The sequence below is a fragment of the Miniopterus schreibersii genome (assembly GCF_964146895.1).
Source record: "Miniopterus schreibersii genome assembly, chromosome: 11".
Classification (NCBI taxonomy): Eukaryota; Metazoa; Chordata; class Mammalia; order Chiroptera; family Miniopteridae; genus Miniopterus; species Miniopterus schreibersii.
This window is the reverse complement of record NC_138111.1, coordinates 44,132,328-44,159,032: the sequence shown is the minus strand read 5'-3', so window position 1 is coordinate 44,159,032 and position 26,705 is coordinate 44,132,328. Positions and strand designations below refer to the sequence as shown.

The 26,705-nt window shown below is 39.8% G+C and overlaps 1 protein-coding gene across 4 annotated transcripts in view; it reads left to right on the top strand.

Annotated features, from left to right (window-relative positions):
• Positions 1-26,705, top strand: part of GLIS3 (GLIS family zinc finger 3) — a 408,840-nt gene that overhangs the window by 134,899 nt on the left and 247,236 nt on the right. The window lies entirely within an intron of this gene.

Sequence of the window (26,705 nt, the reverse complement as noted above, 5' to 3'; positions counted from 1 at the left end):
CAGATGCCTGCCAAGCACCAACTTGAAGTTGCTGAAATGTGTAGGGCAGAGGAACACACACTGCACCACCCGCAAGCTTTATGTCTTGTCCAAAGCAAATATTCAGTGATTTTTCTTTCTCTCTAATAACCAGCCTCGTACTGGGGTTAGGGGAGGGGTGGCTCTGATATTGGAAAGGAACTCACACTTAGCAACTTGACTAGTAAACATGTTGCTGCACACACCCTCTCGCCTCCCTGCATCCTGCAACACTGCAGGGTTGTGAGACTCGTAAATGATTTATAGCCGGCATAAAACACCCAGGGAGATGCCACAGGGACAGAATCTCGCTGAATTTTGAGGAGAGGGAATTTTGTGGGAAAGTATAGGAGAAAGAACCAAGGGGAATGTCCCTCTGATGTTGTTGAAGGAAGTGGGCATGGTGTCTCTTTTTCCCCGGCCTCCCCCTTTCACAACATCAGTCCTGGAACTATCTCTGTTTCTTGGCAAAATTGACCATTTTTTAATAATGTGGCTCTGAAATGATTTCACAATGGTCTCACACCTAACAGGAACCCTCAGTGTTTATGAGCAGAACATCACCCCTGGGATCACAGGGCAGCTTTGCACAATCTCAGACAGCTCACTTAACTCTTGCAAAAAAAGAAGAGCATGCGTTTTATATTAGCTTAGGTGGACAGGATTATTTCATTTAGAGCTAAAATCTGAGAGTTGTAGGTACTCCCTGGATATTGAATATCTACAGGTCAGTAAATGGGTGGAATCTATAAATCATTTGAAGAAGAACTTATTTAGACTGGGGTTCCCCAGACAGAATTCCTTCTTTCCATAGTGTGTCTTCATGATAAAGAATCTGGACCAAGTTGGTTTGATTATAGATTGGCCAAGTTGTCTGATTCATGTAAAAGCAAACCAAACAGATGATAGCTGTAATGCAAGTATTAGCAGCACTTTTTCACCATCCAATAGGTATTTTTGAAAGAGTTTTAAGAATTTCTGGCTGAATGAAATTGCATTTCTTGTTGTTACGTTATGCCCCATGTTGTGATTTTTCTTAAAGAAAACCTGAAGCTGATACATTGTGAAACTGCCAGGTTATATGAGTGAAAAGAATAATTACATTCCAGGCAGCAAAACCTTACTCTGTCAGTAGGGTTCTGCATTAAAAATGCCAGAAAGAGACAAGCAATTGAAGGCAATTCCATTTACTCTGTTTGGAACACACAGGCCTATCGCAGGCAGGAAAGACATTCATTCTCTGAACGAAAACAGTCCAACCTTTTAGTTATGACTAATCCTGGCTGAAAATAGTTTGCTGGATTTGGTTTTACTGAACAACACACACACACACACACACACACACACACACACACACAGGCTTAAATTATCCAAAAAATATTTTTTGCATTGCAAAATTAATTTTTGTGCAATAGGATTTCCCCATTTCCCACTGTTCTTAGACTTTGCAAAGGCATATAACAAGTTGACTTTTGCTGAAGTGCATGGTGACTATTAAAAATAGAAATACTTCAGTGAAAGAATAAGCCAAGAGGTGAATGTTTGCAGGCCTCTGCATAACTTTTTATTGTATTGTTCAGCATGGGTATGGGAAACGATTTCTGTCTCCCCTAGTCTGCCTACTTCCCACTTCTAAATGAATCTTTGCAAAATTCAGATTGTTAAATTTAATTCCATATCAAATTCAGAACCGCAGAGCATTTATTTACACATGTTATAGTGCAGGTTTTCTTAGGAGCAGACTAATGCTGCAGTTCTGATCTTGGGACTCTGTAATTTTAGCAGGAGAACATCCATCTTCATATAACACATACATATCTTGAACATTATGTCTTCTTAAAACTTACGTTGCTACATGTCATTTGCTTGATTTGTAAAAAGGCTAAAGCTAACTGGCAATATAATTTTGCTGTGAAAGTTTATCAGTCTTCTCAAGTTGTAGTCCATTGTGCTTAGTGTCAACGCACATCTGAAAAAGTTGCATTTTTTTTCTGCCTTTTGTAAAACCAATCTTTACACTCTTGGAATCCAGATACAAAGAACTGTTAAAACTGAAATGTTTCATCTCCTACTGCTTTGAAATCTGACGGTAGTTGATTCGAAGTTGAAGATCCTTGCCAAGTAAAATGACCACATTCCTCTTTTGGAGACATGAAGTGATCTTTGGGTTTTTGTGGCTGTGTCACATGCTGCAGATGCTAGGAGTACTTTAAGTTATAAGACTCAGTCCACTTTTGTTTCACATATGCTTAACTGCTGTTAATTTTCTGTGGTCCGTAGTTAGAGTTAGTCATCATTTTCACTCACTTAGCTTATTGACCCAAGAAAGATGTGGTGACCCAACTGTGTTTGGTGACCATGGCTACAAGCAGCACAATGAGCTTCTTGGAGTCATGGTAGAAGGGTGTGTGAAAGGGCTACTCAATGACAGCTGCTTACGGTAAGAGGCTGCCGCTGGTGTCCTCCCCGGACGCCAGATTCCGTTTCTTGTGTGGGAGAACGCATTCTCAGGATCTCTGACTGTAATTCCTCAGCCTTAGCCCACTTAAGGTTCTAGGTGGCAGAACTGGGGTAGGGTCGTCAGTGTATTATTTGGTGAACTTACTGGAGGAAGAGAATTTCTTTTCTCTTTCCCACCCAGACAACTCCGCCCTTCTGTATATCTCACTGTTACTGCTTCTGCGGAAAGAAAGCCAAACCGGGTGCTCCCTTTTCAGGCATGGCCTGGGTGACAGAGAGATTCCCAGCCAATGGCAAAGGTATCGAGAAGTAAAGGCCTTGCTAGGCAGACAGGCAGAACTCAGTTAAATCAGAAACTGAGATATGACAGCATTATACTAAAAATATCTGAGTCCTTTCACTGCTGTCTACTAACTAAAGTAATTTCTAGGTGCAAAATCATTCTATTTAAACCTTCCTAAATTTAGACAAATTGATGAATCTTGGAATTAACAAAACTTTTGAGCATTTCTGGGTATAATTGTGCTAAATTCTATTATGTTTTTCTGAGATAATAAGGTTTTAGATTCCCAAGTGACACAAATCTTGGATGTACACTAACCATGCCTAACAGTACCCATAGTAATGATTCCGACAGAGTGTATGCTGAGCATGTTTTGACCACAGGTCATCTTGCTGTGAAGGCGAAGAGCGTGCGGTGCCTGGGTAGCCCTCCCAGGAAGGCGTGTCCTGAATGGGCCGGAGCTTGCTCAGGCCGCCAGGGCGCCTCCTGAGAAAGCCTATCTGATCGGAGCAGAGCAAGTGGAGGGAGGGACAGGGTCCTGTTGCCAGGATCAGAAACACTGATGGCTTCCTTCACGCACAATAGAAGGCAGTTGTGCTGGGAGGTTAGGGAGTGTTAATAAGGGAATTAGAGGGAATGTGGGTCGCCACTTAAATTTTGCTTATTTTTCCTGGATGCATTTTATCCAATAGCAAAAAGGAATTTTGTAAAACTTTTACCCACCCACAGATTTTCACGAAAATGTCACTGACCAAAGACAGCTTTGAATTTTGTATGAATTGACTCATTTCTCCACAGGCATTTTGCCTGGCAAAATCCAGAGTGTTTGCTTTGGCTTGAATACTGGGCAGTTTGCTTTTTAAGTAACATTGGATTATGAGTACAAGAAAATAAATACAGAGCTAGAGCCATGTCCCCATTCCTCTTTAATGGCCTGATTTATGGGTTCATGGGCCAGCATTAGCCATGAAAGACATTTCTTGAGGAAAAGTAAATTCGGTATAAACTGTGGAAGATTTTTTTCCACATCCTTTATTTTGTTATTTTGATAAGACTTGGCGTTGATGTGGTGACCACAATAATATGACCAGAAGAGACCTTAGGAAAATATCATCTAAGCATAACTATTAGTTACCACTCCACAACCTTCATTTTGGCACAATTTATAAGTTCTCATATTGTCAAGTGTTGATAAGGGTATGGAGAATGGGGAATGCTTTAATATTGCTGGCGAGAGTCAGTTGGTGTGACCATGTTGGGGAAAAAAAGGGGGCGGTATCTAGTAAAGAAGAAGATGAACATATCCAACAAAACCATGCCGAAGTGTCTACCCTCCGTAGAGGAACTCTTGCATATGGTGGCAGGGAAACGTACCAAAAGGTATTTATTGCGCCTCTGCTTTTAAAAACTGTAAATAAGCTATCCATAGATCAGGTAAATCAATAAACTGTAGTTTATTCCTAATGGAATAATACAAGGGAGTTTAAAATTAATGAACTAGATATAAATCTGTATATAGATAGGTAGAGAGATGCTAATATGGATAAATCTCAAAAAACATTCAATGAAAAATTAAATGCAAAAGGATATACACAGTGTAATACATTTATTTCTAAGATTAGTAAGTTGTTGGGCTGTTGCCTACTTAGTGCCTCCAGGACTGTCGTCCTTGAAGGACATTGGAATCCCTAAAAGAGCTTTATAAAGTATGCATACCTGGGTCCCACCCCCAGAGTCTGTGATGTAATTGCTCTGGGGTACAGCTTCCCTGGTGATTCTGATGGGCGGCCAAGGGTGAGAACCAGTGCTCTCAAAGCTCTCATGTCCTGACATTGAACTCTAGGTAAATGAAAGCCTACCTTGTCATTTCAATTAAGGTGCAGGGAGACGGTGTTTAGGAGAGAGTACATCTTCATCATTATCAGTGCCCCATGATGATTAGGATAATTTCGTGTTCTCTTGGAATAAAATTCAGGGACAAGAGATAAGATAATAGAGTGGCTCAGGCAGTGACAGAAGGTTTTCAATTGAGTGTCCATTTTCCATTCATTGTATCCTTTCTCTACAATTAATAGTCAGTTAAAGGTTGGGATGAGACTGTGCTGAGCAATGTCTGTCATCACCACCTCCTTGCCTCCCTGAGTTAAAAGTGGAACTGACAAATCTGTCACATCGTTCCCATTTTTAAAGGTAAGAGAGAGTGCTCTCCCTTCCCAATACAATGCAGCCTTTCTGCTTTTAATATAAAATGATCTTCAAAACATTTTTGCTACTATGGATATTTCTGAAGAATTAGTAAGTTACCAAAATATTTAGTTTTCCTTTTTATCAAATCTTCCTGATGTGATTAAATAAATAAAAATTATCATTAATATCCTCTTTGTCTCTTGAGGTTGAAACACCACCAGTGAAACATCTGGAAAAGATCAGAGAGATTGTAGCTTCCAAATCATATCCACAAGGCATCAGTCTGTCAAATACTTAAGGCAAACTCAATAATTAAAAAAACACCCAACTAAATGGTAGGTTAGTGTTCCTAATGATTTTACAAAGAAAAAGATACCTGCATATTTATATGTGTATATACATGTTCAACATACTGTAGACATATATGTGTCACCATAAATTAGAAACCTCTCACAGGTAAAAGCAAACCCGCAGAAATTCTCATCAGAGGAGGCATTAACCACAGTCTGTAAGGCATCTGTCAAATCGGATTTCCCACCCCAAAACACAGTTTAGAAGCCTTCCACTCGTAGTGGTTTAATTTTATTTTCCTTTAGAAAACATTTAATCCACATTACCTGGGGAACTGGCCTGTCATGAACTTTGTCTTGAAAATAAATTTGTAGCAGATTTGGGCAAGCATTTTAAAAACAAATCGTGGTTTATGTTTCTTTGCACTGCAATTCTAGGATTAATGAAAAACAATAGATAATGAGAGAAACCCTAAGAGGTTAAATAGTTGAGGCTTTATCCTCATTAAGCAAAATCATTAACTACATGATAGTTAATGTTCCTTTTAGCTCATATTTGTTTTGTGGTTTTTCTCTTAATTTCCATGCCCTGAAATAATGTTTGTAAAATTAGAAAGAATTATGTAAATCTTTTCATAAATGATCTGGTTAAGGGAATGCATTTCAAACCTTTTGAGGTTTCCTCCTATATAGAGTTTAAAATGTATGTTTCTTAGTTCATTCAGGCTACATCAGGGTGGAAATTAGTTTGGCAATTTATTAGAAACACCTTTTGTGCCCTTCGAAATATTTCTTGATTACCTGTGTTTTAGTGGTCGTGTTGACATCTCTGAGTTCAGATAGAATTTGAGTATGTGGAGTGAAAGACCAGACACATTTATTTTTTCAAAAAAGAGGTAGCCTGATTCTCTTTGATCTTCCAGAAGCGTTTTCTTCAAGCTCTGGGTAGAATGACGTGGAAAGATGTTAATTTTTTTTCCAGGCAGATTTATTCGTTTCGACTGTAATTACTGAGTCAGGGCGTCTAGACGATCAAGAAGACAATGGATGTTGTAACCCTGGGCAGTGGATGTTTGACGGACAAACACAGACCCTGGGCGAGGGCAGGCAGGTTGGATTTTCCATGTGTTTGAACTCTGGACAGCCTTCATCCATGAGAGATGAGTTGGTCTAATATGTGTCATCACTCATATAAGAGGTTGGTGTAGATAGGAATTTGGTGAGAAAGTGGAATGAAACCTGTGTGTTCCTATTTTGCAGCACAGTATTTATTTTTATTTTTGGGGGCCATATATACTGTACTTGGGTAGGAAGAATGACTAATCCTTTTGAGGGAGAATTTTGAAGAATTAAAAAAAAATTTGAAAGTTGTTGAGAAATTAGAAAATTAGAGATGACATGGTTCTGGGTGGGCAGGGGCAGTGTACTCCATACTTAGGGTGACCATATAATTTATTATTCATTTTGGGACACTTTTGAGAGTAAAAGGGGTTTATTTCACTGGATATCAGTGTAAACCAGGAGTGTCCTGGGGAAACCAGAATGTATAGTTGTCTTACCCAAATAGTATGTGCACTAATGAGCCCACCCAGTCAGCACATGTTCATTCATTCATTTGATCACTGAGCGCAAGCCACATCCCCTGCCCTGTCCTGGAAGGTGGACATAAATAAATGGGACATAAAGAAATAGGGCAGTCCCTTGAGGAACTCAGAATCTTCTAGGAAGGACAGCTGTGTAAATAGTTATTTACACAGTAATGAAACAAGTACTGTGATATAGGTCTATACAAATTGTTTTATTTTTTATTTCATTTATTTACTTAAAATGTTTTTATTGATTTCAGAGAGTGGAAGGGAGAGGGAGAGAAAGGTAGCAACATGTATGAGAGAGAAGCATGGATCTGCTGCCTCCTGCATGCCCCCTACTGGGGATTGAGCCCGAAAGGGATCACCCACAACCTGGGCATGTGCCCCGACCAAGAATCTAATCAGCAACCTCCTGGTGCGTGGGAGGACACTCAACCAACTGAGCCACACCGGCCGGGCTATAAAAATTGTTTCGATAGGAAAATGGGGGAAGAAACTTGGAACTATGTCTGTAGAGTCCGGGCAGGCTTCTCAGAGGAGGTGAGTGCATCTTGAAACAAGAGAGTAATTCTTACAGAAAAAGTGAAGGAGGCAGTTCGAATGGAGGCACTACACCGTGTGATAGCACAGGGCTGTGAAAGAGCCAGGGAAAGACACAAGCCCCAGGTAGTTTGATGATCCAGACTAGGTAGGAGTGGGAATTGAGGCTGGAAATTTACCTTGGGCAAATCACAAATGACATATGCTATCAAATAGGGATGAGTGTTTTTAAAATTAGAATCACACACCTAGTTAATACAAATACAAATCCAGTTAATACAAAAAAATAATTTCAAGAGGTAGCATCACTGCCTGTGTTTTAGTGCACGTGAAATGAAACCTTGATTTCCCCCAAACCATCTCCATCGTCTCTTAAAGTTTATAGTTTAATTCTTCATTAAAATGTATCTCTTGCCAGCTATCATATCACACACATTTTTCTTATGCCAAGTGGTCAGCTAGGGAAACACATAAATGGAAACAAGCATGAAAACATTTTCTGTGGTGGACTTTAAAGAATTTAAAACCTGGGGAAGGCTAGAAACCAAAGCTTTTTGATCAGTTCTGTCAAATGATTAAAATGTGGACAGAGGCTGCATGCATTATCCTGTATGAGTAGCCTTCCATTAGTGAAATATTTCCTTGTATAATCTGTAAAGAGAGTGAAGTACTGTTAAACAAAGGTTTGGACTGGCTCGCCTTATGCCGAGCCTGTCAGCCCCTTTTCAAGACCTCTTCCTCCACCCTCCACCACTTAGATTGACTTTGGAATTTTTTTGTCCTCAGACTGAATCAATGCAGAATAGAGCTAAATGTTTGAGATGGATAGAGGGGTGCAAATTAAGTCAGTTCTCCTAAAAATGGCACCCATGCCCGGTGATTCAGCCTGTCTAGACTGGAGAAGGCAGAGTAAGAGACTCTCTTGCTACTTGGGCCTCCTGCTCTAGCAGCGCTCACCTCCCCTGGGGTTTGAGCTTCCCAAGGTCAGGCCACTTGCCTGTGTGACCAGAGCACGGCCTAGAGTCAGCCTCAGTGGGCGTAAGCGTTCATAGGACGTCTGATAGGGCTTGCTCTTCAGACTCATAATGCAGCATCTCAGGCTTGCCACTTCGGAACAGTTTCTTCTCTGTGTTTTAGAATGATTATTTAAAAGTGCTCTAATTTTTAGCCCTCGCCGGTTTTGCTCAGTGGTTAGAGCGTCGGCCCGCTGACTGAAGGGTCCCAGGTTCGATTCCAGCCGAGGGCACGAATCTCAGTTGCAGGCTCCATCGCTGGCCCCAGTCCGAGGGAGGCAACCGGTCGGTGTGTCTCTCTCGCATTGATGTTTCGCTCTCGCCCTCTCCCTTCTACTCTCTCTCTCTCTCCCCCTCTCTGAAAAGCAATGGAAAAAATAAAAAAAATAAAAGTGCTTTAATTTTTTAAGTTGGATTGGATTTTAAGAATGGATTTGGGGATTGGGGAGCAGTTGTACTGAAGGGAAAATTGGGGACCCCCCTTAAACAGCATCTGAAGTATAAAGTTGTCTTCCGTGGCGTCGGCAGAAACTCCCACCGTCTTCTTGCCTCGGAATTTCCGTGCTGCCTCAGGGCCCCTTGCCTCATTCCTTATTTTTCTCTCCACCTATTCAAGGTTTGCTTTGGGGAAAGAACTTGAGCAGAGATAAAATTCATACATATAAATGGTGGCTGAGAAAAAATTCACTGCTCTTGCCCTCCCAGAAGTAGCTACAATTTTACGAGGAAGAAGTATTAACCTTGTCCCTTGGAGTGAAGCTCCTTCAGGGAAGTGGGAGGGCAAAGAAACTGACTTACCGATTCTGAGCTACTGGATGACTTTAATCCTCACGATAGCCCTCAAAGCGAAGTAATTTGTAGAGTTTGTCATTCATACTCTGTTCTTTCTACTGTATACTCAAAAATCATTATTCACCTTTGAGTCCTCCCAAGGTACTGGCCCAATGATTAGATTAATTTATAGTGGACCCCAAATATATATACATATCTACCTACATACCTACCTACTTACCTACCTACCTACCTACATGTATGTATATGGCTGTATACGTATCAATCAGTAACTTCAAGTATACGCACATGCTTGGAATTAGTGATGGGGATACAATGAGGCTCATTATTCTATTGCTTCTATTTCTGTGATGATTTGAAATTTTCTACAATAAAAAGTTAAAAGTATATAAAATACTTTTTCTTATATGAAAGAAAAGAACAGTTTGTTTCCTCCAGCATCTCTGAAAATGATACCAGACATTTTTTTTTTTTTTTTACGTAACCTGTGTCCTACTGATCTGAAAGCAAATTAATTTTTTCCGTTGTTCTTGGAGATCTCTAAAATCACTCTGCTTAAGAATGAGATGAGAAATGCTCTTAGGTAATAACATAATATTTGAAAAGACAAATGATAACAAGGAAGCGTTTTGAGAAATATTAAGATAATATAACTTCTGTAATAGCCCAAATCTTAGTGTCTTGGTATGATAAAGGTTTATCTTATTCATATTCTAATGCAGCTTTCTCCTTGTGATCATGTAGTAACTCAGGATCCTTCAGCTAAATGGTTCCACTATCTGAGTCTAGGGTGAAAAACAGAATGTTGAGGATTGTGCAGAAGTTTTTAGGGACTGGGCTAAATGCTACATACTTCACTTCTTGCATCCCATTGGCCAGAACTCAGTTACATGACCTCAGCTATTGCAAGGGAAGCTGGGAAATGTGGTTTTTCTGTGTGTGAAGGAAGAAATTAAGCACAGTATTGTTTTTGTCCCAAGGAACTAGAAGTTTTGTCCCAAGGAACTAGAAGTGTTCTTGTTTCACCCTGACTTATCCTGATTCTCCCCTGACTTACCCTGATTCTCTGTATCCCCTTAAAAGAAGAAACATTTCAGCCTTGATCTTTGAATTTCCATGAGTGGTGACCCTGTTTCATCAAAGTGGTTTTGTTACTTTTTTCTTATCAGTCTTGGCTCCTATAACTTGCATTTCAATCTATGAAATCTTTCCCAGCCCAACCATTTTTAAAATTTACTCTCCAAGGATTCCATTGCCATACAGTCACCACTGCTGGGAAAACTCTTGTTATCTCAAGTGAATTACTCAGTTTTTCCCACCTTGTCCAAATTACATGTTCTTGGTGCATAATTTCCCACTGCTCATCAACTTTCTAAGTCATGAGGATGTATAATGTCTTCGTGTCCCACAGGCACTCACCCTGGAGGGAGATCCGCTCATTATCAAGGGCAGGGCCATAATGAATCACTGAGAGATCCACCATTGTGAATAGACATTTGGTGTGAAGGGCTGTTTTACTCAGACCCTGAAAAAGAATATTCCCCATCTGATCATGAAGTAGCTTATTTGATACACACAGTGTGGTCATAAATGCCCTCCTAGTCTCTGAATGCTTGCTTTTGATCATGAACTGGCACCCATTCAAGGAAAAAATGACAATGTGCCTCTCTGGACACTTTTGGTCCATTTCCATAAATATATTCAAACAAAATGAAATTGCCTGGCTCTTTATAATATGTCCTTTAGTGTGTTTAAGCTTGCAAAATTACCCCCAAGGATGACAAATTGTAAACATCATGCAATACCACAGCCCCGGTTCAAGGCCTGTTTCAGTGTTCTGCCGACACTTACCCTTCCTAGAAATGTTTAAAGTGCTTTAGGAAAATGAAGCTAAGCAAACAAGCTTATCGGGAGCGACAATAAAAAAAATCATTGATTCTAATTAGGAGGCGTCACATATATAGAAACAAAGCTGCTTTTGTGTAGTGGAAAATTTACCTGTTCTCTGGAACACGTGGAGTGCTTTCCAGTGGCTTTAGATAATCAGGCTGACAAACTTACAGGTCCCTGACCTTTTGGCCCATCTCAAGTGATTCAGCTGTGCTTGTCGAAACTTGTCCAAGGTGTTGGTGGGAGGTGTGCTGGGATACACTTTGTTATAAAGGCGTGACAATGGGACAGGAGCCATTTTTTATTTCTGAAGGGCCCAAACTGTATCAGGAATCGAGGTGGCGAGTGTGCAAGTTCTTGAGGCAAGGGCTGAGTTTGTTGTAATTATCTCTAGTTGTCTCTGTAGCAAGTATTTTCCCCCAGTAGCCTCATCATTGGTGAGGGCTACAGCAGCTCAGGCTATCTGGATCAGCCTGCTCCTGCTCCATTGTGTGCCCCAGGAAGACTAATTCTCTGTTGTACCCTGGTTTTGTGCTATGTTCATGGAATGGGGCCTTTATGATGGAACCAGTTAAGGAAGCAGTGGTATAATCTGAGCAGATGCTGGAGAAATCACTAATTGTTTACTCTACTGAGGTAGTAAATCAAAATGGATAACTGTGTTACTGTCATTTTTCTTGAATTCAGAACTTCAGATAAAATGAATTTTACTAGACCACAGGGTGAGGAACATAGATCTTAGAAAATCAATGGGAAGTTTAGTTCAAAGTTAAGAGTATATGTGGGTCATTTGGAGTGTCAACAATTTATTTTCGAGGAAGAGTTTCATAAAAGGTATTTTTAGTTGCTTGATTGTACATTTCCTTCAAAGATTGCTTGCTAATTACCATCATTGAGTAATGGGGTTTGGCAAAAAAAATAAAGAAATAAAAGCCCATTGTGTTCTGAACGAATGATGCTGCTGAGTGTCTTGACAGGCTCCTGGTGCACTTGTCAAACAGCTGCGCCTGGGAGTGAAATTTTGAAGTTGGATTCTCACTTAGCCACAATTAGAATAGGCTTAATTGGGGGACAGTTTAAAATTCTTAAATATAGAATTGATGCATTTCTAAAAATATACTGACCATCTCTAATTCACTTTATTTTGTTTCTTATTTTTACTCAGATATTATGTAAAATTCAAAACAGAATAATATAAAAGAAAATTGTGTTAATATGGAAAATATTATAAGGTTATTTATATCAGTTTCACTTAAAGATCCTTAGATTTTTAAGTATTTGGTTTATATTACGTTTAAATCAGAGTTGTTAATCTAGTTATAGGTATACAATCTCTCTCTGGTCTCTAAAAGTGACTCTCCAGTGCAAAACAGAAAGTCAGTCTCTGGTGACTATATCTGTTTCACTCATACAACAACTTCTTCAACAACTGTTTCATGCCAGTCGCTTTTCTAGGCCATGGGGATACAGCAGTGACTACATCAGATTGCACTTTTGAAGCTTACACTCCAGAGGGGGAGATAGTAAATAATGTGGATATCTGTCAGAGAGAACAGCAAGTGCAATGGTCTTGAGGCAGGAGTGTTGGCCTGGCATGTTCTAGAAACACTGCGAAGGCCAGGGTGGCTGGAGTAGAGTGATGGAGGAGGAGAGAGGAGAGGTCAGGGGAAATACGTGGGCTTGATTGTTTAGGGCCTTGTCTAAAGAAGATGGTTTTGAGTAGAGGAGTGATAGGATCTGATTTATGTTTTACTACAACCACTGAGTGCTCTTTGGAGACTATACTGAAGCAGAAGCAGGAGTAGAAGCAGGAAGACAGACCTCCCTGAGCGGGATTATTGCAGTAGCCGTCTCTCTGGTCCTCCTGCTTGTGCCCAGTGGTGGAAGGTGGGATAAACAGATGGATTCTGGCTGTATAAACATAGACACTATAGAATTTCCCAGAGGATTGGATGCGGGGTGTGGGAGACAAATGTCAGGGGTGACCCCAAGTTTTGGCTTGCAAGTCTCGAAGAATGGGAGCTACCTTTTACTGAGAATGGGGGTGATTGTGGAAGGTTTGGGAGGAAGCAAGGAGTTTGGTTTTAGACTTGTTAAGTTTGAGGAGCCTGTGATTGAGTCCCAAATGGTGAGTCTGGAGATCAGAAAAGTCTAGACTGATACAATTTGGGGAGTCACCTATGTATATATAGTATTTAAGGTTATGAAGTTGGCTGGCCTAATTTAAAGTGAAATGAGAAGTAGAGTCATGAAAAAATTTATGTCTGTACTCCTGGATCCCATGAGGACGGGGTGAAAGAAGGGTGAGTAAAAGAGGGGTGAGCGCCTCTGCGAAACACTTTGTGTCTCCTTTGCCCTGCTTTCCCCTGTGTTGCCCTGACCCCGCTTGCCATTCCAGGAGAATTTCAAGGGACCATTGAAGATGAAAAAAAAATAGGGTTGAAGAGGTTGTTCCAAGTTGGCCTGCCATTGGTGTACCTGTATTTTTGTCTCTAGACCAGAAGATAAGCAGACAGAAAACAAGGAGGACAGGCCCCAAGCTAATAAATATGTTTCTACCATCATGGTCTCATGGTCTTAGGCTCTTGATATTGAGGGGTTATTAATGGCAGGGTTTATATATCTTAGTTCATACAGAACTTAACAGTGTATAAAGAGACACTCTGAAAATAATATTATTAATTCTACCATTGAGATGACATTGAGGTGACAAAGTATCCAGGAACATACAGGATGAATTTTTGGTCATTGTGTGTTGAGGGGATTCAAAAGGCCATGAGTAGTGCCTTTTTTGTGTTTTTTCCCCCCTACATTTTTAACAGTGTTGAGGCTCTGTCTTTTAATAAATTAATCTCTCAGTGAATTTGATGGTATCTTGTGTTCTGGAATGTATCTTCTCAATTGCTTGGTTCTCTTGTATTTGGAAAGCCTGCTCCAAAAATGTCTGTGATGTTCATAAGGAGCAATGTGAAATGGCTACTCATTGGAGGCTCTTAGGGGTTGTATTGTACTCAGATTTGCAATCTAAATAAGTTGTGTGAAAGGCTCAGAGGCTCTGTTCTTGGTAACTGAAGCCCAATGAGTCTGTGAGAATAATTTTAATTTTAAGATCACACAATTGTATTTCTTTTTACTGTAGGAACAGCTTCATGAAAATCCTTTTGTGTTCCATGTATTGGGTTTGTTTACTGTGGATCATGATAGCTAGGAAACAAAACCTTACATTTTAGCTTTTGGAAAATTTTACGATGTTCATGTCTGTGGCAATAAAACTTCTTTGGCTCCAGTGGGATGCCTCTTTTGTTTGACTGAAGTGTTTGGGCATATCTACATCCAGAGGAGGGGTAGGGATTTTTTCTCTCTTTATATTTACTTTTTTCTTCTGTCGTTTCTCATCTCCTCCCATCTTTCTAGCACCTACTCATTCCCTTTGCTTTTTTCTTTCTATGCAAAGCTCTTGAGGGTGGCTGCAAAGAGAAAATGGAGGTTGTAACAGAGCTTAAAAGCTCTGTGTGTGTTTCCACCCAGTGACTGTGAAAGAAAGCATATTCAGTGCTTTAAAACTGTGACATTTAAGTCCGTATCTAAGGGAGTTTATATCTATTTTGAGGTTTGTCTTATATTCTCTAGCAAGGTTATACTAGTTAGGGCAGGGCTTCACAGCCTCACAATATTGACATTTTGGACCACATAATTCTTTTTTGATGAGGGGTTCTCTTGGGTAGTGTAAGATATATTTAGCTGCATCCGTGGCCTCTTCCCAGTAGATGCCAGTAGCCCCCCTTCTACCTCCAGTAGTGACAAACATTGCTGTATATCACCTGGGGATGGGGTGGGCAAAATTACCTCTGGTTGGGAAACATTGAGTTAGGGGACCCTGGATTTATCAGCTTTATTCAGAGTAGTTATTTTGAGATTACAACTAGTGACTGAAATACAAATACTTGGCTTAAAGAAACAAAACTAAACAAAACAGTCACTTGGCATTGCCAGGTGAGAACTTATGAGACCTCTCCTTCTTCCCTGGCCTCACCAAGGACCCCCCGGCCCTGACCTCTGCAACTTCTGATCAGTAGTGGATGAAGAAGTAGTCCTTTATGTGCCTAGGAACATAGCAGGAAGGATGTAAATTGTTCCAAGACCCAATTTTCACTGGGATTTCCTTCTCTTATAGAAATCCTGATATAAATTGGAGGGTTTGTTTCCTGTCCTGGAAAAATGATTGTGTCTAGAATGTATCCTCTTGTGATGGGGAAGGATCTAGAAGAGAAACCATGTGATAGTCTAAGGCAGAATTCTAGCCTTAGAAGAGAATAATCCCTCTCAGTGTTCAACTTATCATCGGTTTTAGTGTTTATAGTGAAACTGTAGTGCTGAAAATACACAGAAATTTAGAAGTCCAAATTTGCAGTTTCACTGTGTGTCCTTGGGATGCTCTGCCTCTTGATTCGAGAAGTGAAGCCCGTTTCACTCTTCCATTTAGAATAAGTCATCGAAAGGGTGCACTTTTGGTGCTTAAGACGGCACTAAACATAATGACTCATTAACAGGAAAGGGAGTTCTCTTTCATCACAACCCAGTTCGATAAGAAAAGCAAAAAGAACCTTGAGCTCTACAGCTGTGTTCAGCTTTACCACACATATGTACTATTCTTCAGTGTTTATGAGATTAACCTTTTTTTCTTTTCTTTTGGAAGAGCTAGTTGGAAGCAGTTAAGACAAACAGATTTTTGGATCTTCATGAGGAACGTCATAGGTACAATTTTCAGCAGTTACATGTATTATCCTAGAAGAATAATTTCCAAAATATAAGGCACTAATTATTTAGCTAACATGTTTCATTCAGGAGAGTTTTTGAGTGAAGACTGGGTTTGGAGATTTTTATGTAGAATGATTAGTGGCAATGATAATAGACATTGACAAATGATAGTGGCCTTATGCTCAGGACAGAAGGCTGTTAAGTAGGAATAGTTGTGTTTGGATGTTTACTTTTGGACCCCGAGAGTAAAAGAGTTTTCATGATTTGAGACAGACTGAAGGAAGTTGAACTCTGCCCAAGATAAATAATACCTTCCATTTGTTAAGTCAGGTTTACAAACAAGCACTGTCCGTGCATAATCTCATGGGAGTCGCACAGTAATCTTTTGAGGTAGAAAACGTGGCTACAATTTTTAAATTAATTGTAAAATATATTTTTATTGATTTCAGAGAAAGGAAGGGAAAGGGAGAGAGAGAGAAACATTAATGATGAGAGAGTCATTGATCGGCTCCCTCCTGCACACCCCCTGCTGGGGATCAAGCGCACACCCCGGGCATGTTTCCTGGCCGGGAATCGAACCTGGATCCTAGGTCAATGCTCAACTGCTGAGCCACACCAGCCAGGCTGGTTACAGTTTTCATTTCCAGTTTAAAATGAGGGAACAGCTCACATGCCTTTATCTAAGGTTATATAGCCAGTAAATACTGGGTTATACACAGGACCCAGGTCTGTTGGACTCCTGGACAAGAACATTTTTCCATTCCACCATAGCCTTCCAGGAAGTTATTGGGAGTTATGTTTACTCCGTTCCATATTCCACTATTTCCTAGGGCCCTCGATCCCTCCTCCTTCCTTCCTCCCACTAAGACAGTGACATTGCACAACTCCGTTTATTTTATATGCCCCCTGGTGTCCAACTAGAGGGTCCCTGGAGGAGCTATGCACATAGACCATGTAGAGCTTCATCCAATGGGCAGTTTCTACCGTGTTAGTTAAAGTTGTGCAGGGATAGAGTTGGTGAGTAAAATGGCTCTCTGTGGCTGGGAACTTTACAAGAATCACCCCCCACCCCCCAGTATTATACCACTTAAAACACCATATAACTTAATACTACTACTTGTGAAAAATGGTTGCTCAATTAAAAGAAATTAAAAGAAAAAGGCACCACGGGTTTTATTTCTTTGATTAAAGAACGAGCCTGGTATCTGACACTGAATCATTTCATCTTGTCCTTTTGACTTTTGTTATTCTGGGAAAAGCGCATTTTTACTTAACACAAAGCTACAGATCTCTGAACCATGTTATCAGGGAGGAATAGAAGTGAGCTTGTGTTTTATCATTTGTTTCTCCTTACTGGTCAGGTATCTTCTATTCTATTTGGTTGTACAGCCTTCCCTTTTTTTAAAAATAGACTAATACGCTTCCTTCTGTTTTCCAGGAGTTATTTGGCCTCTTTTCATGAGTGATCAATTTTGTGGGACAAGAATGCGCGAGGGTGGTGTGTGGTTTGACAGGTCCGCCCCGGCACAGAGTGAGGCCAGTTAAGATGGCAGGAAAATGACCTGTCAGTGTAAACCTTCTACCTTTATACTCCCTCGTTTGTTCTGCTTTCTGTTTCGAACTTTGATTTCTATTACCAGCCTGTAATAGAAAGAAAACGAAGGGAGAGTAAGAATGCCACGATTTTTTCTTTTTATAACATTTTACACTTTTTCAAAACATTCCTCTACAGTATGTTATTTTATTGTTGTAAAATCCAGTACAGAAGGCTGAATGGGCAGTCTTATTATTTTTATTTTACGGGCTAGGAAACAGGCTCAGAGCTTTTCTGGGAGAGAATTGCCCAGGTTTATCAGTTATATGACTGATTCTTTTTTTATATTATGCTGTAAATCTTATTATTTTTACCAGCAATAATATTAGGAATTTGAAGGTAAAAACACATTTTAAGCAATTTAAATTCTTTGTGGAAGGAGGTGATATATAAATAAAATGTGAACAACCTTTAAAAAAATATAACTATAAACATATTTCTGTTCATACTTAATTTGTAAGTTTTTTGTGTTCTACAAAACAGAAACCAATAGAAATTAGGTTTGGAAGGGGCTTAGAGAGTAATACCTCATCTTGGAATAGGACTTTGTTATAGGTTGAATTGTGACCTCCTCCAAAAAGATATATTGATGTCATCATATCAACATATGACTCTCAGAATGTGACCTTATTTTATAGAGGTAATATGTTGATGTCATCATATCAACACAGTGCTCAGAATGTGACCTTATTTTATAGAGGTAATGAGGTCATTAGGGTTTATAGAGGTTTAAATGAGGTCATTAGGGTGGGCCCTAATCAATACGACTGGTATTCTCATAAAAAGGAAGAAGCTGGTCACAGACACAGCCATGAACAAAAGAAGACGCGAAGAGATGGAGACACAGAGAGTGCCATGTGAAGATGGAGGCAGAGATTGGAGGGAGGCACCTAAAAGCCAAAGATTGCCAGTGAACCACCAGAAGCTAGGAGACCCACAGACCTGATCCTCCCTCACAGCCCTTAAAAGGAATTAACCCTACTGTCTCCAGAACTATGAGACAGTAAATTACTATTGTTTTAAGCCACTCAGTTTGTGGTAATTTGTTACAGCAGCCGTAGGAAACTAATACATACTTCTCTCTGTGCCGGCCTTTAACAGCAGCTGCGGGTGTGCTCTGCCGCCGCCGTATTCCTCTGCTGTCATAACTATGTAAGCCATGCGGCGGGATACTGGACTTTATCTTGAAGGCAGTGGGCAGCTACTGGAATGTATTAAGAGGAGGAGGAAATGGTCAAACCTACATTTTAAATGCTCACTTTGGCTGCACTGTGGAGAATGGACTTGGAAAGTATGGCGTGGGCAAGACCACATTTTATACTGGCCCATTCGAGAGATGAGGAGCACACCACCCAAGGGGAGGCACTGAATTTATCATTCTCCCTAGGTCTCCAAGATGTTCATGAGTACAGCCTCATGCATAAAAAACTCTGTCTTAGCCTGTGGGCCAGAGCAGGGTGGACCGGATGTCTCTTGGTGACACGCTCTGGTCCGCCATGCTTCAGAACTCCTAATGTACTTGTAGTGCATGTTTTCTGAAGCCCAACTCATAGTAATTTGGGGGTCATCACACTCAGCCCTGTACACAGGCATCCCACACTTTGAGTTCTGTATGCAGGTTTGTTTACTGTCTTTCAGCAGCATGTGAGAGCTAACCTGAAGAGATGAATGAGTACTCTTCTAAGGAAAACTAAATTATGAGTCCCTCTGTATTTGAATCAAGACCCCTGGAATTTTACGTCTCAATTCTGATCATGATTTTTACTATAAAGAGAAAAAAAAAAGGTGAAGAAGTATGATGTTATAGCAAGTGATAAGACAGACTATTTCAACAAATTAGAAATTAGATTGAGTTTAGAGCCATCTTGATAGTTTTACTCTCTCTATATATACAGTTGGAAGAAAGAAATGTTGCAGAGGCCTCAGTTCACATCCAATTAATCTCTCAGGGTAATTTGTTTACTGGATTCTGCTGCCAAACCTATGAGTTGCTTTCTTCAGGGATGAGGGTTAGTTGATGAAGCGATTTATTATGTTTCAGTTACACAGCATATCGATCTTGCTCATGGAAAATGTTAACCGTGTCCCTTCTCTATCATTCATCTTCCACTTCCCCCATTCATTATTCCCACCCCCCATCAGTAATTCTTGTATCACAGAGGGACATCTCATTAAGAGTATTCCAAGGTTAGTGAATGACATGGCTCTGTGTGTTGCTGCAGGATTTTTAAAAGGCATTCATTACTCAGAATTGCAAGAGGGGATTAGCTTTTAAGTAAGAAAGTGTTACAGAGTCTTGAAAGTGGATCCTTCCTTAGCTTCAGTGAGAAATCAAATCCTGGTATATAGAAATTTGTTTTTATTTTCATCTCTCTCCGTGCACCAGCTCTTCCTTCTTTAATCTGCTGTCCTGCTGTGTAGAAAATCTGTGGGCTCCTCAGTGTCATACTGACATCCGGGTTTTAAAAAGTTATGAGCTATTTCTGACATGCATAAAACTATAAGAATAATACAGCAAGTACCCAGCTAGAACAATGAAACAGAATAGAACTCAGCAATGACCCACAGATAAATGGAAACTTCATATTTCAGAATTCGATGTTGTTTTCCTTAGCTGGGTTGTGGGCCTTCCTGCTGCTTTGGGGGATAATGCAAACCTGGTACCATTGGGCTCTTGGGAAATGATCCCAGCAAACTCCCACGTTGATTATAGTCAGGATATAATGAGATATTTTGGACATTGAGCAAAATGCTTCACATTCTGTAACAATAGCGCAGCACAACACCCATGGTTGTATTTATTCAAAAATATTTTATCCTGGCAAAATATTTTGGTCAGTGTGTGACACTGTTAGAGACATTGTGCATTGAATTACCTAACTTTTTATGTCTTTCGTCAAAAAGTCCAGAAGAGGGAGGAAGGTAGCAGAGGTGGTCCTAGGAGACGCTGTCTCTCTCCATCTTTCTGCTCACTGAAGGGCGCGCAGGTGACCTCTAAGAGAAAGTGACAGAAGCATCAGGCGAGCCTGCCTCCTGCCTGCAGTTGAGCCTTGAAGCCCAGGATTTCATTTAGGCCCATGTTTGTGCCTGTTCATTTTTACAGGGTAGACGACCTGTTAGTGTTACAGGTCTTCATTCAAGCAGAAGCTCACACATATCTTTTTACTCTCAATCCTGGAAGAATATTTTCCTTTTGTCCCTTAACTTACAGTAGGTACAGCCTTGATTCCAAGTGGCTTTGGGTGGCAGAGAATTTTTTTTTTTTGAGAGAATATTTTATTAGACTTATAACAGCATAAACTAAAAGTCAGTTACATGATAAAGTTTAGGAATATGTATTTTATGTAGTTTATAATCCTTTACAAATAGAAAATCAGTACGTTGAATCTGTGCTGATTCAATTTGAGGAATCTTCACTAAAAACAATTTTGACAAAGTCCTTTAGATGCAGTTTCTTTTGAGTTTACTGCAACACTATTTGTTATATTGCATGTCTTATAAATTCCAGTAAGTCTTTCTGAAATCCAAGAGAGGATGCTCGTGCCCCAGCAGACTGGAGATACGCTGCTCTCCATACCTGTAGGTCCCTCTTGCAAACAGAACTCTCCTCAAGGAGTGAGGAGTGACTTCATTCTAGCTTATTCCACCTTTTGTTCCCTTTCCTCTGTTAGCTTATAAGCTGTCTCCCCCAACTCTCTCCTTCTCCCCCTCCCTCTCCCTCCAGCCTTGGTTAGGAGGCTAGATCACATCTCAGATTAGCTCCTAAACTCAGGGGGGTATAGTCTCCAGGTTAAAGATACTCTACTGTAATATTTAATTTAACCCTTTAGCCACTAGATACATTTAAGTAAGGACTCTACCCCCTCACCCCACCAATCCCACTCTGTAAAAATTATAAAAGGTAACCTAATTGAAGAAAGGGCCATTGAGAACGTAAGAGTTCTGGAGTTATTCATGGGATGAGTGCATTACTTTTGTTTTTGGTATGAGTTAACAATATAAATAACCTTTCAGTTGAAACTATTTCTGCACTAGGTGTAGGAATGATTCAGTCTATGTCTTTATAACACAACTGGTAGGAAGAAAAGAACTTGACATCCATATTTATCTTAGTCTAGGTGGAGTTAGTTAACAAATCGTCTGGTTATTTTAGCGCTATGTAGAAACATAGACTTTAAGTTACTTTTGGTGATTCAGGAAAGTCATTTTAGAATTATCTATTTACTCCTTTGGTGAACAAACTTATTTTTGTTCTTTCACTTATTTTCCCTTAGAAATATATTTCTCTTTGCTTTGCATTTGAATGTATTCCTGTTATGACAAGATCCGTGATGGAGACTCTTTTTAAGTCCAGGCTACTGGGTATAGAGAAAATACAGCAAAAAGCAAAGAACCCAGATTTGGGGGTAAATCCAGTTAGTTTTGATTCCTTGCTATGTCACTTGCTGACTCTGTAATCCAGAAAACTACGTATCTCCTCTGAGTCTTAGTTTCCTAGCCTGAAAGAAGGAAGATAGTAATATTTATGAAGTTGTTGGGAGGGTGAAGAGACGTAATGGAGAACTACAATGCCGAGCAATTAGTAGGGGCTCACTTAACTGTTAGTTCCTTTTTTTGTGTGTGTGAGCAGATTGAGGTTCAGCTCAGTTTAGATGAAGTGTAGATGGATTCATTCAAAGTGAAGCAAATTTATAGTTAACTTATGTTTGTCATTCATTCCCTCTGAGGGAAATCAGAGAAGTGAAATGTTATATTCAAGAGGACAGAATTGTTGGCAGAGGAGAGATTAGAACCCATATGTCCCCTTCTCTCATTCATTGATCTGGTAAGCCTTACCCTTGAATTATATAAAACATAGCAGCTACCTAAACAAATCTCCCAATCTAGTCACCAAAGAGATATGAACAAATAGGATCTCCATCTACTTGGGCATCAGCCTTTTTATAACAATTTACTAAGACAAAGTTATACTGTGTATAATTTGTATGTCTGTGGTTATCATGAAACTCATTAATCTCTCTCCTGAAATTTAGAAGTGTTCAGAATTTGGGTGTCTTTTTGGTGAAGCATGAGATGGCACCCAGTTATAAAGTTTATGGCCAGGAATGGCTTGTCTGAAGGGTGTGTGCATTTAATACTGGACAGATGTTAGCAGGTTTCACCTGCATAGGCGATTGTACGGATTTGCAGTAGCTGTGAGGGTGCCAGTTTCTCCCAGACCTTACCAACATAGGATATCAGCAAACACTTTAATATTTGCTGATCTGGTAGATGAAAAATGTTTGTCATTTTAAGAATTCAGTGACTCATTTTGATTCCCTCCCTTTTCCTCAGTCCTTCTGCCCTCCCTGCTGTGGTCCTTCCCCATCTCTTTCTGTTCGTGATCTGGGGGTTTGCGTTGAGGTTTTAGATTGCCGCAAGTCCTTGATTGGACTTGAACAACTCAACTTTGAGACATTTGCAGGAAACTTAATTCAAAGGGGATGATAAAAGCAACAAAGCACTCCCAAGAATTAATTGTAAAATATTGATTCAACACATGGCTGACCTAACATTCCTAGGCTTTTGGAGTGGGATTTTAGGAGGAGAGGCCTCAAGGATACTGAAGAATGGATAAGATCTTCCAGGCAGCTTGTCCTGTTGTGACCAATGAATGTATCATTGACCTCAAATGACCTAAAATTCAAATGGAAGGTGTTTAGCAACACCAAGTCCACTACGATCTAGAAAACTTGTAGATGTCCACGTTAACTCCACTGCTGGGTTAGGCAATGAGCTAAAGATGCCTTCTGCAAGCTTCCTCAAGACAGATACCCAGTTTCCTGATTATTTACCATTTCTCATGGTCCCATAGAAGGCCAAGCTTATAATAAGCGTTTGTTCCTTGTCAACTTAGAATGTACTAAAAACTGAGTGACTTTGAATTCAGGGCCAAAACCCTGAATTCCTTGGTGGGTCTTAGGTCACTCTGGTGTTCCAGCTTTGGCTGGAAAGCCCCTGCCAGGCCTGCTTAGGGAACACTGAATTGGCCCTTCTCTGCACTCCACATGCCTTTGTCCTTCCTCCCTACACACTTTGCAAGAGCTGTTCATGCTCATTGAAAACATTAGGGTCAAGGTGATTGACTTTTCAGTATTTTTCCAGCAGGAATATCGATTCATTGTTTTAACATTTTTTTTAGGCAGCATAGCATAGTGATTAAGAGCATGGACTCTAAGCCAGATGGCCTGGGTTTAAATTACGTCTCGGCCATTTAACGTGTTACTTATATGCTCTGTGCTTGTTTTCTCATGTGTAAATGAGGATAATTAAATATGCATACATGCACACATACAGACATACTATATATGTGGGTGTGTAGCTTCAAAAAGTGCCTAACTTATAGTAAGTGACCTGCATGCTTATTATTATTATTAATAAGAGATGTTTTTTATTTCAGACACTAAAGGTAAGTGGAAAAATCCTTACTGTGTACAACTCTTGCAAACTTTTTACACATATTAACTTTACTCACAGTAACTCCATAGATATTATCACCCTCTGTTTATATATGGAACCGAAGGCACAGAGAGGTTAAATAAGGAACTTACCTAGGTTAGAAAACAGCCAAGCTGGCATTTGAAGTCAGACTCTAGAGCCTGCAGTTGTAAGCACTGTGCTGTGCATGATGCTTCTCTTCACGGAACATACAATCCAGGGACTCTACCTGCTGGCAGTAGCAATAATGTGAGCCCAGCAATAGCAGTACCAGGAATAATACCAGCCAGGCCGTATGCCAGGTGCCATGCCCACCACTTCACGTGCCTCATGAGGGAGGTGCTGTTAGAATGCCTGCAAATGAAGTACCTGAGGAACGCAGCTGCTGTGCTGGCTACCGTGTAGCCAAGCCATACTGTGACCCTTAACCGGTTTGATTCCAGTGTCCTTGGCCTTAATGCCACCCTGAGTGCCTCCAGTTGGGATTCCGTGCTGGACCAGGCGGCCTGGGTGTGGCAGGCAGGACAGCAGCGTGGGTTCATTAAATTTGGAAACTTACTCTTTTCCTTCCACCTTTAGCCCTCTCTCATCTGATTCTGCTGGGGACCCTTGTGTTTTTTTTGGTTTGTTTAAGTCCCAGAGAAGGTTAAAAAACAAATTCTCCTGTGACACACCGCAGGAGCTCTAATTAGGTCTTGTTTTGTTTTCAAATGTGAGCCAGTTTCAGACCCTCAATGTGAATGAATTCAAGGGGTTTCCTTGAGCTCAAATCAAGTACTGTGTAACCAAAGACCATTTTTTGGATCTTTTGGGAGACATAGGTGAGAAACTAGCACTAAAAAGTCTAGTGTTTTCTAGGTGATAAGGGTGCTGGTCTTTCCAGAAGGGAAGAGGTGGTGCAGGTCATCTGTACCACAGCTATGCCTAATATGTATTTTGGGATAAGCATTTGGACGTAGACGGGATGGGAATGGGAAACACACACCTCCAAAGTCCCTAAGAGCCCAGACAAGACAGTTCTCACTGACACAGGGCAGAGGGGACTGAACAAGGAACAGAGTTCCTGGATGTATCACCCTTATGCCAAGAACATGGGACAGAGAGAGATGTACCACTTTGTCTGAATAAAGAGAAATGGTACTCCTCTTTTTGATTACATGGAAGTGTGGACTTTTCCCTTTTCGCTACCTTATTAGTAAAGATACCTGAGTTTAATTTTTTATGTTTTCAATATTTATATATTATTATATTATATATTATATTATATTATATTATATTATATTATATTATATTATATTATATTATATTATATTATATTATATTATATTATATTATATTATATTATATATTTATTATATGATATTATTAGATTATAGTGCATTACATTATATCATAGCAATGTTCTTTCTCAGTAATTCCCCAATAATTTTGAAATAGTATTCGATTTTCCTTTCCTTTTTGTTCATATGTTGCTGGAATTTTAAAAGCCATATATGTAAATACTGTTTTGTATTATCTTTAATATTACATATATAAATATATATATTCATAAAGAATACACATACATTTGTTTTTTCTTAAACCTTTTGTGAAGGGAAAAAATAATTATTTGCTATGTAAGATTAGGCTTCTCAGGCATTTTCATTTTGCATTTTTGAGATAAATGATTAAACTGCATTATTTCATAGGTGATACATGTCCCCTTTATATAATAGAGTGATGCGTCCTCATAGAATCTGAGCTTTTAAAGAGCCACACTGCAGTTGTGACAGATGTGAATATATTTGGGTTATTAGAAGACAATGAAAAACCAGCTCAGATCAAAACATTTGGGACTAGTCTATAAAAAAAAAGTAGAGCAAACATTTGCATCATGTTTAAAGGAAGTTCTGGGGAGAGCCTTTCCACCAGCTTTGTTTTAACACGAACATATGGATATAGATGTTTTTGTCAAAATTAAGTCCTTGGTAAGTCCATCTGAAGAGCTGTCTATTCAATTTTCTTTCTGAGAAATGAGGACAGGCCTTTGGGGTGAGGCCCTTGGCACTGGCACGCTGCTGTGTAGGGTTTGGCTGGGAAGTACTTGAGCTCTTTGAAAAGGAGTATTAGTATATCCACTCTGGCCATGGTCTTAGGACATGGGACTTTATAAATATTATGAAATTCTATCATTTTTCTTAGTATCATAGTAAAAGGCACTGCAGTTTATAAGGAACAAGACACTAGATTGTAAGATCGTTGAGGGAACGGACAAGGTATTACTTATCTCCTTCCTCCCTGGCATCAGAAACACACCTTGTATATAGTTGGCGCTCAATGAATATTTATTGAAGTGAGAATTTAATATAAAATGGCGAGAAGCTAGTTTTAAGAAATAAGAAGATAATTGTGAACTTTTGCTTACACTATCCTTTCAAATTTGGCTTCAGGGACAGACACTTTACCAAATCACTTTAGGACACACTTAGAATGGAGAAGATAAGGGAGGATTGTACTTCTCTTCTGTTGACCTTTATTTGTCTCTCATTTCAGTGGGTACAAATTCAGTGAAAACATTTTTTTCTTACCTTCCTCTCCCCTTTAATTAATCCATTGACTCACTGAATAATTAGGAGTGAGGCTTCCGATCTGTTTGGAAATGGCAGATGGTTGCCTATTTTGTTTATTGTTTCCTCCTTCATCCCAAGGCTTGTTTCACCTCCACTCAGTAGTGCTTCCCTACAGTTTTGGCCATGCACGCACTCAAGGTTCCCAGTTGAAAATAAAATACATATTTTGCCAACATAAGTGGAAAAGGAATAATATGTTTATCCA